At 43.7% G+C, this 12151-nt stretch overlaps 1 protein-coding gene across 12 annotated transcripts in view; it reads right to left on the bottom strand.

The window, feature by feature from the left end:
• Positions 1-12151, bottom strand: part of PLEKHA7 (pleckstrin homology domain containing A7) — a 222667-nt gene that overhangs the window by 98687 nt on the left and 111829 nt on the right. Inside the window, exon 1 of one of the 12 annotated variants that reach the window (XM_019812137.3) lies at positions 7742-7952. The exons of the other annotated variants lie outside the window; for them this stretch is intronic. The gene's annotated coding sequence lies outside the window, so the exon portion shown is untranslated. Of the gene's footprint in view, positions 1-7741; positions 7953-12151 lie in introns of those variants that run through there. 12 annotated transcript variants of the gene reach the window in all.

Genomic DNA, 12151 nt, shown 5'->3' on the forward strand with positions numbered 1-12151 from the left:
GGAGAAAATAGTCTCAATACATACAAATACCAGAGGATTTCTATCCAGAATATAGAAAGACTTCCTACAACTCAGTAATATTAAGACAGACTATTGGTTTTCAAAATAGAAAAAACATTTCAACACGTCACAAAAGAAGATTCACAAATGACCAAACATTATCAGTCATCAAGAATATACAAATGAAAACCACAATGAGATATCACTGTACATATACTTGAGTGGCTAAAATTTTAAAAGGTTGTTAGCAAGGGTATGGATCTATTGGAAATCTCATACATTAATGGCAGGAATAGAATAAGGTGCCAATACTTTGGAAACAACCTGACATTTTCTTATAAACACCCACTTGTATACCTTCTCTGAGGTATCTAAGAGAAGTGAAAATATAGGTCCACACAAAGCCTTGTCTTCAATATGCATAGCAGCCTTAAATGCAAGAGCAAAAAACTGGAAACAACCCAAATGTCCACCAAAAAGTAAACAGAAATACATGCTATGCAAACTATTCATGCAGTGTAATGCTACAAAGGGATGAAAAGAAATGAACTGCTTTGTTGCTGAAGCACCAAAAAATTTATGCTAAGCAAATGAAGGTCAACAAGAATAAATACGTTTGTATAATTTCATTTTTATAAAACTCCAGGAAGACAAATCTAAATTACAGGTATAGAAGAAAGATCAGTGATTGTCTGGGACTAGTGGTGAAAGGTGGGGGTTGAGTGGAATGGAGTAGAAAGAAACTTTCAGAGGTGACAGAAATGTTTTGTGTTTTGTTTTTGATGGTGCTAACATGAAATGCACAGTTATCGAAACTCATCCAACTCTAAAATTACAATGGTGCATTTTATTACATGTAAATTATACCTCAATAAAGTTCAATTTAAAAATAAAAAAAAAGATAACTTCATCAATAAGTGATAAGACTGGGACATAAATCCCAGTCTTCGATTTCTAGATTTGATATTCTCTACATGATAACCTGTTGTCCCCTTCCCTTAGGAGTCTATGGGCAGACCAGAAATCCCTAAAGACAAAGCATCAGAAAAACAGTACCATCCACTGCTATTCCCTCCCCTTCTTCTTCTGCACTTCCCTCCTTCTTTTGTGCCCAGGACCAAATTTCTGAATGACAGCACCTGTGTGGTCCTACTTCAAGGTCCGAGAGGTGGATCTCTGATAAACACACAAAGAGCGAATCTCCCATATGGCTGGAGCAGCATCCAGCATCCAGCATCCAGCAACCACTTCATATAAGCTGCATGACCTTAATAGCAACTCCTGGGCTCCCCACACCCAACTTGTACTAGCTTAAATACGCCCAGAGTTTCGGGTGAATGAATCTGGAGCTGAAAGGTTTAGACACTAAGATGAAGTTTATATTCCAACATTAGAAGAAAGATAGATTTTTAAAGTGGACAAAAATAGAGCTGTTATTTGATCAGATCTAGAAGCAGTTCCCCAACCTTTCTTCCCTGATATAGATGCTGCCCTTTTTGCAAAAAAAAAAAAAAAAAAAAAAAAAAAGTTATCAACCACAGCGTCACCACTACCATCTCCTGAATTTCCATAAAGCTTTAAGTATGGTCATATTCATCATATCTCACCCTCCCACCCCGCCACTGAGGTGGGCAAGGAAGATATTTTTATTCCCATGCTACACATAAGGGAACTGAGGATCTGGGTTATATGTTGTTATTGGAACAATGAATTAAAGGGAAAAAGAGGGGCTCAGACACTGAGAAAAGAGATAAGCCAGAGTAATACCTCCTGAATACTGAGGTCTTAAAATATGATTATTTCTGATCAAACTCGCCCAGCTTGCTAATGGCAGAGCCTCTGGTTCAGCACTTTTTGAGCAAAAGAAGTGTTAGGTACTTGGGTTATTTAATCTTCCCAAATACCCAGCGAGGCAGGCGGTGTTTCATCACACCAGACCACAGGTGAGGAAGTGAGGCTCAGAAAAGGTGGATGACCTGCCCACAATGGCAGCCAACTCCTGCGTCCTGCGTTCCTGCACACCACCACCCTTCTGGTCTCCTTCTGCTGACCCAGGCTCACCCTCACCAAACGTTGCTCAATGCTGGGTCCTTACACCCATTTGGAGATTGCAAAGTCCTTTGACTTTATCTGCTGTCCCCAACCTCAGCCCAAAAGCCCCCACCCTGCTCCATTTCCTGATTTTCTAAAATCCATGAAGAATCTCATGTCCTATCATCCTGTCTCAAGACACATTTAGCAGGCACAGACAAATCCCCTGAAATACCTGTTCTTAAACCTGAATTGCCACCTTGCTCTTTTGTAGTGATGGAGATGGCCCGGCTGGGAGCCAGGTGGCTGGTTTCAAGGGAGCACAAAAACTCTCTTTCCTCCATTCAAGGGCTTCTATCTCTCTTCAGGCTACTGAGAAAGTAAGTAACTTGGCAAATGAGGTAAAACATAAGCTAGGCTTCATTCTCAGACCCTGCTCATCCTCCCAGGAACAGCCCCTCCAAGCTGGATGGCAGCCAGTCTCACCTGGGAGAGGACCAGGGAGCACAGAAGGTTGCAGGTAAGGATGATCCCCCTGAAGGCAGGCCATAGGTAACCATCCACATAAATAAGCACGTCTTCACAAGCCCTGGACCTGAAAGGAGTTGGGCTAGGCCCCAAAGAAGTCCAACAGCAAACACGAGAGATTTGACAAGAGGACAGAGTGAGGACCAGAGAGATCTGGAAAACGATTTGAGCTCAATATAAGGAAGAACCTGCCTCCAATCACAGACAGGACTAGTCAAAATGTAAACAGGTCCTATAGTTTCTCACAACATTAATTTTCTATTCATACAGTTTTTGACTATAATGTGAGCAGCAAGACTCTGGTCCGTTAAATATGAAGGTTCCAACTACTTAGCATGGCAATTTCTTTTGCCATAGCAGGAAGGTCTGGAGTTATGTGACTGGTGCTCAAAGCACCCTGATCAATCTGGTTTTCTGATAGTGGTGGGATTGATATGCTGAGTGTGGGACAAACCTGCACTGTCAGCATGGGCTCTGATCTGACCCAGCAATAAAGAGAAGAAACACCTTAAAATGTGAGAAAGTATCCAGTCTCAAAGCTTAAGGAGGGACTCTATCAAAGGCTCTTCTCATTGGTATGCTAGCAGCATTTGCCACTCTGGCCCCTCTGGCTCGTCAGTGTGGCTCCCCCAATACTGTAAGAGTATCACCTTGCAGGTCTGATGCCACAAGCAGCGTGGCCTCCAGGCTTGTTAAGGCACTTACTATCTTTGTTCTAAGCCCCAATGTCTCAAGAAAACCAAGGACCGTCGGTAACCTAATAATGCTCCTACTTAAGTCCTAAAACTGGTAACCAAAACTCCAAGAACACAAGAAATTGCCTCCTCGTCTTCTTCAGTTCCTCCTGGGGCCACAGAGTAAAGAGGTGGCAACCAAAGGCTGAAACAGCATCCTTACATCCCCTCAACATTTCTAAGTTCCTTTTATTTTAACACTTTTATAAAATTGCTCGTTTAGTACAAAGTGTCACGTGCTCGTTCAGTACAAAGTGGCATTTCCTAAGGGGACTGGGAATCTTATTGAAATGGTCTTTAGAGCTTGCACTATTTTGAAAATGTCAAGATTTTCAACAGCTCGTTACACATGGGCATTACTCTGATAGGCCCTTCTTCGAGAACCATGGGAATCAGGCCTTGATGAGCCAACATAACCTCTCTCCAAATGAAAGCCATCAACACTGCACTAACCAGCCTCCTTCAATGTCCACCCTGAGCCCCAGGGTCAGAAGATCTGGGTTCAAACCAGAGCAGGCCACTTCACCTCTCCGAGCCTGAGTTCTTCCCTTTGAAAATAGGGAATAATGGGGCGCCTGGGTGGTTCAGTCGGTTGAGTGACCGACTTCGGCTCAAGTCATGATCTCATGGTTTGTGATTTCAAGCCACGCGTCGGGCTCTGTGCTGACAGCTCGGAGCCTGGAGCCTGCTTCTGATTCTGTGTCTCCCTCTCTCTCTGCCCCTCCCCAACTCATGCTCTGTCTCTGTCTCAGAAATAAATAAACATTAAAAAAAATTTTTTTTGAAAATAGGGAATAGTAATAATATCCTTCCAAAAAGTTGTTTTGAGGATAAATGAGGGACATATATGAAAGAGCCTCGCAAAATGAATGGCATACAGAAGGTTCTCAGTTAACATTTGCTGGCCCTGAACATGTGCCTTGACTATGGCAACAACTAACAGGCAACCAAATTTTAACAGGGCACAACCAGAATGAGCCTCCTCTCCCCACCCCAGCAAACCGGGTACTCCTTCTCCAGCCTTCCCTATTTTTATTAACAGCATCATCACTATCCAGCAACCTAGGAGTCACTCTCCATTTCTTGCTCTACCTTAACCTGCACACACACTACATTACAAGCCCCGTGTCCTCAATGTACAAGACATCTCTGAATGCACCCACTTCTCCCCAGCTCTACAGCCAACACCTCATCATCTCTAGATAAGATACTGCAACAGCCTAACTGCTCTTTCTGCTTCCATCCTGGCCTCTGGACCACCCACTCTCCTCACTGGAAGCCAGATGGGTCTTTTCAAATGCAAGTTAAATCATGTCACACGTCTCCTTTAAACCCTACAATGGCTCCACATCACAGAGTAAAATTAAGCTCTCTACCTTGGCTTGACCCTAGGTGACTTGACCCCTGACAAGCTGCATCATCATCTTGTACAATGTATGTCTTCTCTCCTCCTTCCCCATCCCGCCCCAGCCACACTGGCCCCCTTTCTGCTCCTTGAACACCAAGCTCTTCCTGACTTAACAACCTTTGTATTAGCTATCCTTTTAGCCTGGAAGCTCTTTCCCTCATACTCTCCTAACAGCCTCCTTGTCATTCAGACATTGGCAGAATTATCACTCTCTCAAAGCCCTTCCCAACCACCCACTGGGGTATGCTCCCAGTCACTTCATATCAAGTCACCCTATTTTAATTATTGTCATTTTTCTTACTTATATGTTTTGACAGCTGTCAGTCTCCCTGACTAATTTGTGTATTCCAGGAGAGCATGGACCTTGTCTGTCTTTTCACTGCCCTTATTGACCTATAACAGCATCTGGCATTGTTATATTTGCTGAATGAATGAATGAGAAATGACTAAGGAGATTCCTACCTTAAAGTGAAACCATGCCTCCAAATAGGCCAGCTAAACCTACAGAAGTCGGGACAAAAGTAACAAAGAGACAAGAATCTAAAGGATCATAAGCCATCAGAGGGCAGTGGCTTCTGCTCTTAGTGACAGAGGAAAGAAAGATGAGACACCAACATGCCAAGAACGCTTCATCCTTGGCTCTCTCCCAACACGTTACAATATAATTTGGAGAAATTAGCCCCCCCTTGCAACCCCTCCCCACCTCCGCAAAGGAGGTTAATACACTCAACAGAGAGAATCAAAGAACGGAATGCAAACACCCGAGAGGAAATTACTGAGTGATTAAAAACACACAGGAGGATAATACAAACATCACCTGTATCTCCCTTTTGTGAACTGGGAGAGTATTTGGTATGAAACCTACAATTTGGTGACTGATTATATGCTATCTCTTATATTGCTCTCTACTTACTTCATGTGTATTTGTTCTCCTCCCTCTCCCCCTACCCCCAGTGAGATCCTAAGTTCCTGGAGGGCTGGGAGCCATCATTCACTTATTTCTTGTGTATCTCTTGCAGCACAGAACAGTAATACCCATGGAGCAGGCACTTGAACTCCTTTATCTCAATAGCCTCAGCACAAACACAGTACTTTCAGGGAAAGGCTGTGCAAAACCCACCTCATTTTCTGATTGCAGCAGCCCAACCCATCATGGCTCTTCCAGAGAAAGTGGAGGAGATAGGAGTCTGCAGGCCCTGATAAAAACCCCTACAGCCAGGCTGATAGACTTCACCAGCTCTGGGGAGTATGGTGACCAAGCAACAGCCTTCCCAACTCCCACAATGTCCATACCTGACTTTTATTCACATACCCAACTAAGCACAGACACTGAAATCCAGATAAACACCAGACCTACCACCTGAAGGAGCAGTCAGTACCTGCTCTCCCATCCAAAAGTGCTAAAGGGGCAGAGCCTGGCACAGACAGAGTTGGGCATAAAAGGAGTCACAAAACAACCGAGCAAACTCAAAGCTCACGTATCTTGCAAAAAGAGCTATCGTTTCCAAACTCTGGATTTAACAGACTGAAGTCTTCCAGCATGATTTGAAATGCTCTGTATTTCATTAGACTCTCCAGATGTTCTCAGATCCACTCAGTGGTCAACTCATTCCATAAATGACCTCTTCTGACCCAGTAGCCCATGCTGAAGACCTGCCTTCTTCCTGAGCTCCCACATGGTGCCCCTGTACTTAGGGTTGCTACTTGGTTAATAGCGAGTTTTAATTTTGACTTCACAGGACATCAATAACCATGAAAATATTAAAGCCAAACTCCTGACAGAATGAGGAAATCAAACCCAGATAGCCTCCTGCTCTATTTTTAAAGAAATATGGCAAAGAAGCAATGTAATAGAAGCTGAGGTACCAGCTTTGTCACTACCAAACAGTTCCACACCCCCCAGCAAACACTCAGCCTCTCTAGGTCTTGGTTTCCTCATCTGTCCAATGAGGTTAGACTCTGCATCTGCAGAGGCCACATGGGGCCTGCGAAGCATGAACCCCAGGCTGCTGTTCACAGTCATTACAGACTGTGGTTCAAATCCCAGCTCCTCTGCACACTTGGCAGGGCACAACCTTGAATGAGTTAGTGACCTTTCTGAGTGTCGGTTTCCTTATCTGCAAAAAAAGAGAAGACAATTCCAACTCTGCAAGGCAGTTGTGAAGAGTACTGATAATGGACCTGGCCTGCAGCACTCTCTGTTTAGTTTCTGTTGTAGTTTTCTTTTGCTAGCTCTAAAACTCCACACTAATAGAGGTGTTTTGCCTTTTTCCATGTTGCAAACTCAAGCATTATTAGCCTGCCATAGGACAGCGGCTCCAGAACACATCTTCTTCCTTTCGAATTAAGGCACACTACCTGGCCTCCAGTTTAAACTTCTATTTAAAGAACTTGCCTGCCAGGCAAAGTACCTTAAGATCAGTAGGCGCCTGCCTTCAGCCCCACCTCTGTCCCTCACTGGGGTCAAGTCCCAAGGTTCAGAAAGCACAGCCCAAGAAAAACCACCTCCCCAGCAAGCTGCACTGAGTCAGGGACACACTGACAGAAGTTTTAAAACTTCACTGGAAACATTTGTGACCTCAGAGAACACCCAGCTCTATGCTTCTGTTTAATATTCTTCAGTATGTCGGGTTCAAGTGTAAAATGAGAAGGATGAACCAGGTGATATTATAGAGATCTTCCAACTGTAACATCCTAAGATGCTGAGGTTCATCTCTGACTACTTCCCGAGACAACAGACTGAACTGAAACAATACTACACAGAATTGAAACACAAAAGAACGAGGCAGAACAGCTATCCTCCCCAATCTGACTTGCCAATAGAAAATCCTTTGTAATGACATCAAGGAGGTGTACTTAATGGTACTTCTGTCCTATTAATTCTCAATTAAATTGAACTGTTTGGTTTTGGGGGTTTCTTCTTAACTGCAGGCACTCCCAACCAAGCCATCAAAAACTCCCTTTCAGTCATCACTGGACTTCCATGAATCAGAAAACACCGCAGTGAATTGAGTCCCTGTGGAATCCGTACAGGACTAACCTGCTCTCCCAATCTCGCCGGGAAAGGTGGCAGAGACATTCACTCTCTCCTTGAGCTCCATGTTCAGAAGGATTGTGTCTTCTTCCCCAGCCTCAGCCTTATGAAAACCCGGGTTTCGGTCAGACAGGGAAGGAGGGCCCAGCTGCCTGCAGAGGTGAGGCGGAGGCTCACAGCCCGCCTACTCTCAATTTCAGTTCTGGAGCAGCTGCTTCCCAAGGTGTTACAAATCCAGCAGCCACTTGCTCCTACTCATTCATTCTCCTTCCTCCCCAGCCCCCAAGCAGTATCTGGCAACAACACAGGAACACTGTTCCAGCTCTGAGTCACCACCCCGCTTTGGCCAAGCGGAGCACCGGCTGGGGGTAAACAGGGAGGCAGGCACTTCATGTCTCCTGATTCTTCTGTCCTTCTTGGATACTGTGGGGTTGGCTGCTCCTCTAGAAGCAGGACATAAGAAACACCTCCACACAGGAGTTTTGGAGTCTGAATGAATTGCTCACTCAGTTTTGAACTGCTACCTTTTGGGGCTAAAATCAGCCCCAACACAGAACCTTTGGTGGAGAAATGATGGCTTCCTTATCACTATATCCCATGGTCAGGGCAGGGAAGGGGCTGAGTGGTTACAAGCCATCATACCCATTCCCCCTGGTAACAGTCTAGGATTCTTTCATCACAGCTTGGGATGGCTGAACTCCTCTGAGCACAGATTTAACCATGTGGCTCTCCCTCTCAGAAGAGGCTTGGAGAGGAGAATGGAGAAAAGTCAGAAAGGGAAACTAGGGCATTAAAGTGCTTTTACTGCCTGTGGCTTTAGTGCCATAGCCTCAGATCAAGACTGGCTCTTCACTGCAGCCTAAGTAGGTCTACAAGTTATGATGCAGGTGACCACATGAAATATAAGCCCCATGGGACAAGGACTGTTTTCATAGCTATGTTCCAATGACTACATAGTGCCTAGCACACAGCAGGTGCTCGATATATATTGAATATATATCAAATACATACAGGAGATTTTCTTCTGAGTCTACTTGGATGTCTACATTTTTACTAAAATCTGTAATCATTACCACCATTTTTTCCCTTTTAGAAATCTCCTTATCCTTCATAATTCCTACTATTGCCTACAGTGAGTGTTCTATGAACCTTTAAATGAAGAGATGGTTTCCTTGAAACTAATGAAGCTCAAGCATTAGCACCCCTCACTTCCACAAGTCCCTTCTAAGGCCATGGAAAAGGCCCTAGCAGTGTGTTTACATGCCTTCTGAAACTTCATATATTTTAATCATTTTTTAATATGTATTTTGAGAGAGAGAGCCACAAGCAGGGGAGAGGCAGAGAGAGAGAGAGAGAGGGAGAAACAGAATCCCACACTGACAGTGGGGAGCCCCACATGGGGCTCAGTCTCAATGAACCTGAGCCGAAATCTAGAGTCAGGGACTCAACTGACTGAACCACCCAGGCACCCCTGAGGTTTTAAATATTTTAAAAGAAGACTTTCTAAATTATATGAACATCAAGGCCCACAAACTATAGATGTGCCACAGTGGAATGAAATAATAAATGACTCACAAGCCATCCTGATACATCATCCTAACAAGGGCATTTGGCCTGACAAAACTTGTTTTGACTACATGGGAGATATGCCCTAGCCTACAAACACATCCTGATCGATCACAAGTCAATTGCTGTAAAGACTGGAGTAGGTTAAAGAACACAGACTCCACTTATCCAGCATTTATTTAGACCTACTATGTTCTTAGCACTCTGAGTGCTTTGAGGTAAAACAATGATTAGAACATAATTACCCCCCCTGAGTAGGAGCTTACAACCCAACAGAATAGACCGATATGGTCATAAATAGATACAAAAAGTATATATTTTATATATTAAATGTAAATAATACAAATCTATAACTACAGATCAGACTGGGTACCATAATATAAAAGTAAAGGAAGGCACATCTATTTGCTAGGTATTGAGCTGCCAAGTACAACAACCCTAGAAGGTAAATCACTTTATCCCCATTTTGCACAGAAGATACTGAAGCTCAAAGGGATAAAGTGCCATCCCACGGCCACATAACCAGTAACTGGCAAGGTCAGAATTCAAGTCCTGAACTACCTGACTCCAAAGTATGGGCCTCTTCTCAGCAGCTACATTTTAATCAATGGCCAGTGGCTCCACAGAATCTCCAAAATGTCTGGAGAGACATGTTGGCTTCAGAGGTAGAGGAACCACATCAAGCAGCAGCAGAGATGGGCAACTTTCCAAAGTCCACACTCTTGGGAGTGGAGGAACAGGAAGTGCCACGAGCTTATTCATCAGGTATATAGATATAGCCTCCGTTCGCCAGGCAACACCCTAGAAGGGATCATTGGCAGCTGCCTGGGAGCCAGAAGAGGCCTCATGAGAGACTCCTACCCTATGGCCCTGCCTACAGACTCCCTTGTCCTTGTTGCCAGATGGATCATGCTGGAGCACAGCAAACATTCCATTATCTCCTGCTAGACACCACCCTCCTCACTTCGAAAGCCTCCTTACCTCTTACCACTTCTCTCTAGCTTCGGCTTCTGCCAGATGCAACTGTTCCCCAGTCCCCTTGGGCTACCCTTGGGCTTTGGCTGCTGTCGTTGTCTTCCCTAGTGGATTCTGTCCAACCATCAAGGCCCCTTCTTCTTCCAGCAGTCCTTCCTGATAACTCTGAACCATGTTACTTCTTTCCTTCCTCAACACCGTCAGCACTGAAGGCTCACAGTCTTTATGAAGCAATTATACATCCCAATGACTCTCCCCATTTTACCTTCCAAAAATTACTGTGTTATAGAAGGCTGAAAAAAGCAGAAGTTCAGGGCACCTGGGTGGCTCAGTCGGTTCAGTATTTGACTTCGGTTTAGGTCATGATCTCGTGGCTCGTGAGTTTGAGCCCTGCATCAGGCTCGTGCTGACAGTTTGGAGTCTGGAGCCTGCTTCGGATTCTGTGTCTCCCTCTCCCTCTGCCCCTCCCCTGCTCTGCCTCTCTCTCAAAAATAAACATTAAAAAAATGTTTTTAATAAATAGATAGATAGATAGACAGATAGATATAAAAAAGCAGAAGTTCCCTTTCTTTTCAGGCACATGAAAAGATGTTCAACGTCGCTCCTTATCAGGGAAATACAAATCAAAACCACACTCAGATATCACCTCACGCCAGTCAGAGTGGCCAAAATGAACAAATCAGGAGACTATAGATGCTGGAGAGGATGTGGAGAAACGGGAACCCTCTTGCACTGTTGGTGGGAATGCAAATTGGTGCAGCCACTCTGGAAAGCAGTGTGGAGGTTCCTCAAAAAATCAAAAATAGACCTACCCTATGACCCAGCAATAGCACTGCCAGGAATTTATCCAAGGGATAATGCATAGGGCCACTTGTACCCCAGTGTTCATAGCAGCACTCTCAACAATAGCCAAATTATGGAAAGAACCTAAATGTCCATCAACTGATGAATGGATAAAGAAATTGTGGTTTATATACACAATGGAGTACTACATGGCAATGAGAAAGAACAAAATATGGCCCTTTGTAGCAACGTGGATGGAACTGGAGAGTGTGATGCTAAGTGAAATAAGCCATACAGAGAAAGTCAGATACCATATGGTTTCACTCTTATGTGGATCCTGAGAAACTTAACAGAAACCCATGGGGGAGGGGAAGGGAAAAAAAAAAAAAAAAGAGGTTAGAGTGGGAGAGAGCCAAAGCATAAGAGACTGTTAAAAACTGAGAACAAACTGAGGGTTGATAGGGGGTGGGAGGGAGGGGAGGGTGGATGATGGGTATTGAGGAGGGCACCTTTTGGGATGAGCACTGGGTGTTGTATGGAAACCAATTTGACAATAAATTTCATATATTGAAAAAAATAAAATAAAACAAACATTAAAAAATGTTTTTAATAAATAAATAAATAAATAAATAAATAAATAAATAAATAAATAAATAAATGTAAAAAAGCAGAAGTTCCCTTTCTTCCCTCCAATTCTGTGTCAATCTCAGGAGCAATACCTTGACTAGTTTCTTGAGTATCGTTTGGTTTTTTTGCCTTTCTGAAACTTTTAAATGCATTTTAAATTTTACATACACGTCTTTTTTAGAAAAAAATTATATAAATAGAATAAAATTGTGTGTATTATTCCATAGCTTCCCTAGGACCCTGCACGAGACCAGACCAGCCCAGCCCAACCTATAGACGGAGATGACCTAGGAGCCCATCCATATGTCAATTTGTCCCAAACATGCATTAGAGGTTTCAAATTGATGACCTGAAAACCCATTTGTCTCCAAAATTAATTTTATTTGAGCAACCACAGATTATTTAAATTGAATCAAAGTTTAAAAGTAGGAACATTTCAGGGTGCCTGGTTGGCACAGTTGGCTA

Source organism: Felis catus, chromosome D1 (assembly GCF_018350175.1).
Source record: "Felis catus isolate Fca126 chromosome D1, F.catus_Fca126_mat1.0, whole genome shotgun sequence".
In the NCBI taxonomy this organism is placed as follows: Eukaryota; Metazoa; Chordata; class Mammalia; order Carnivora; family Felidae; genus Felis; species Felis catus.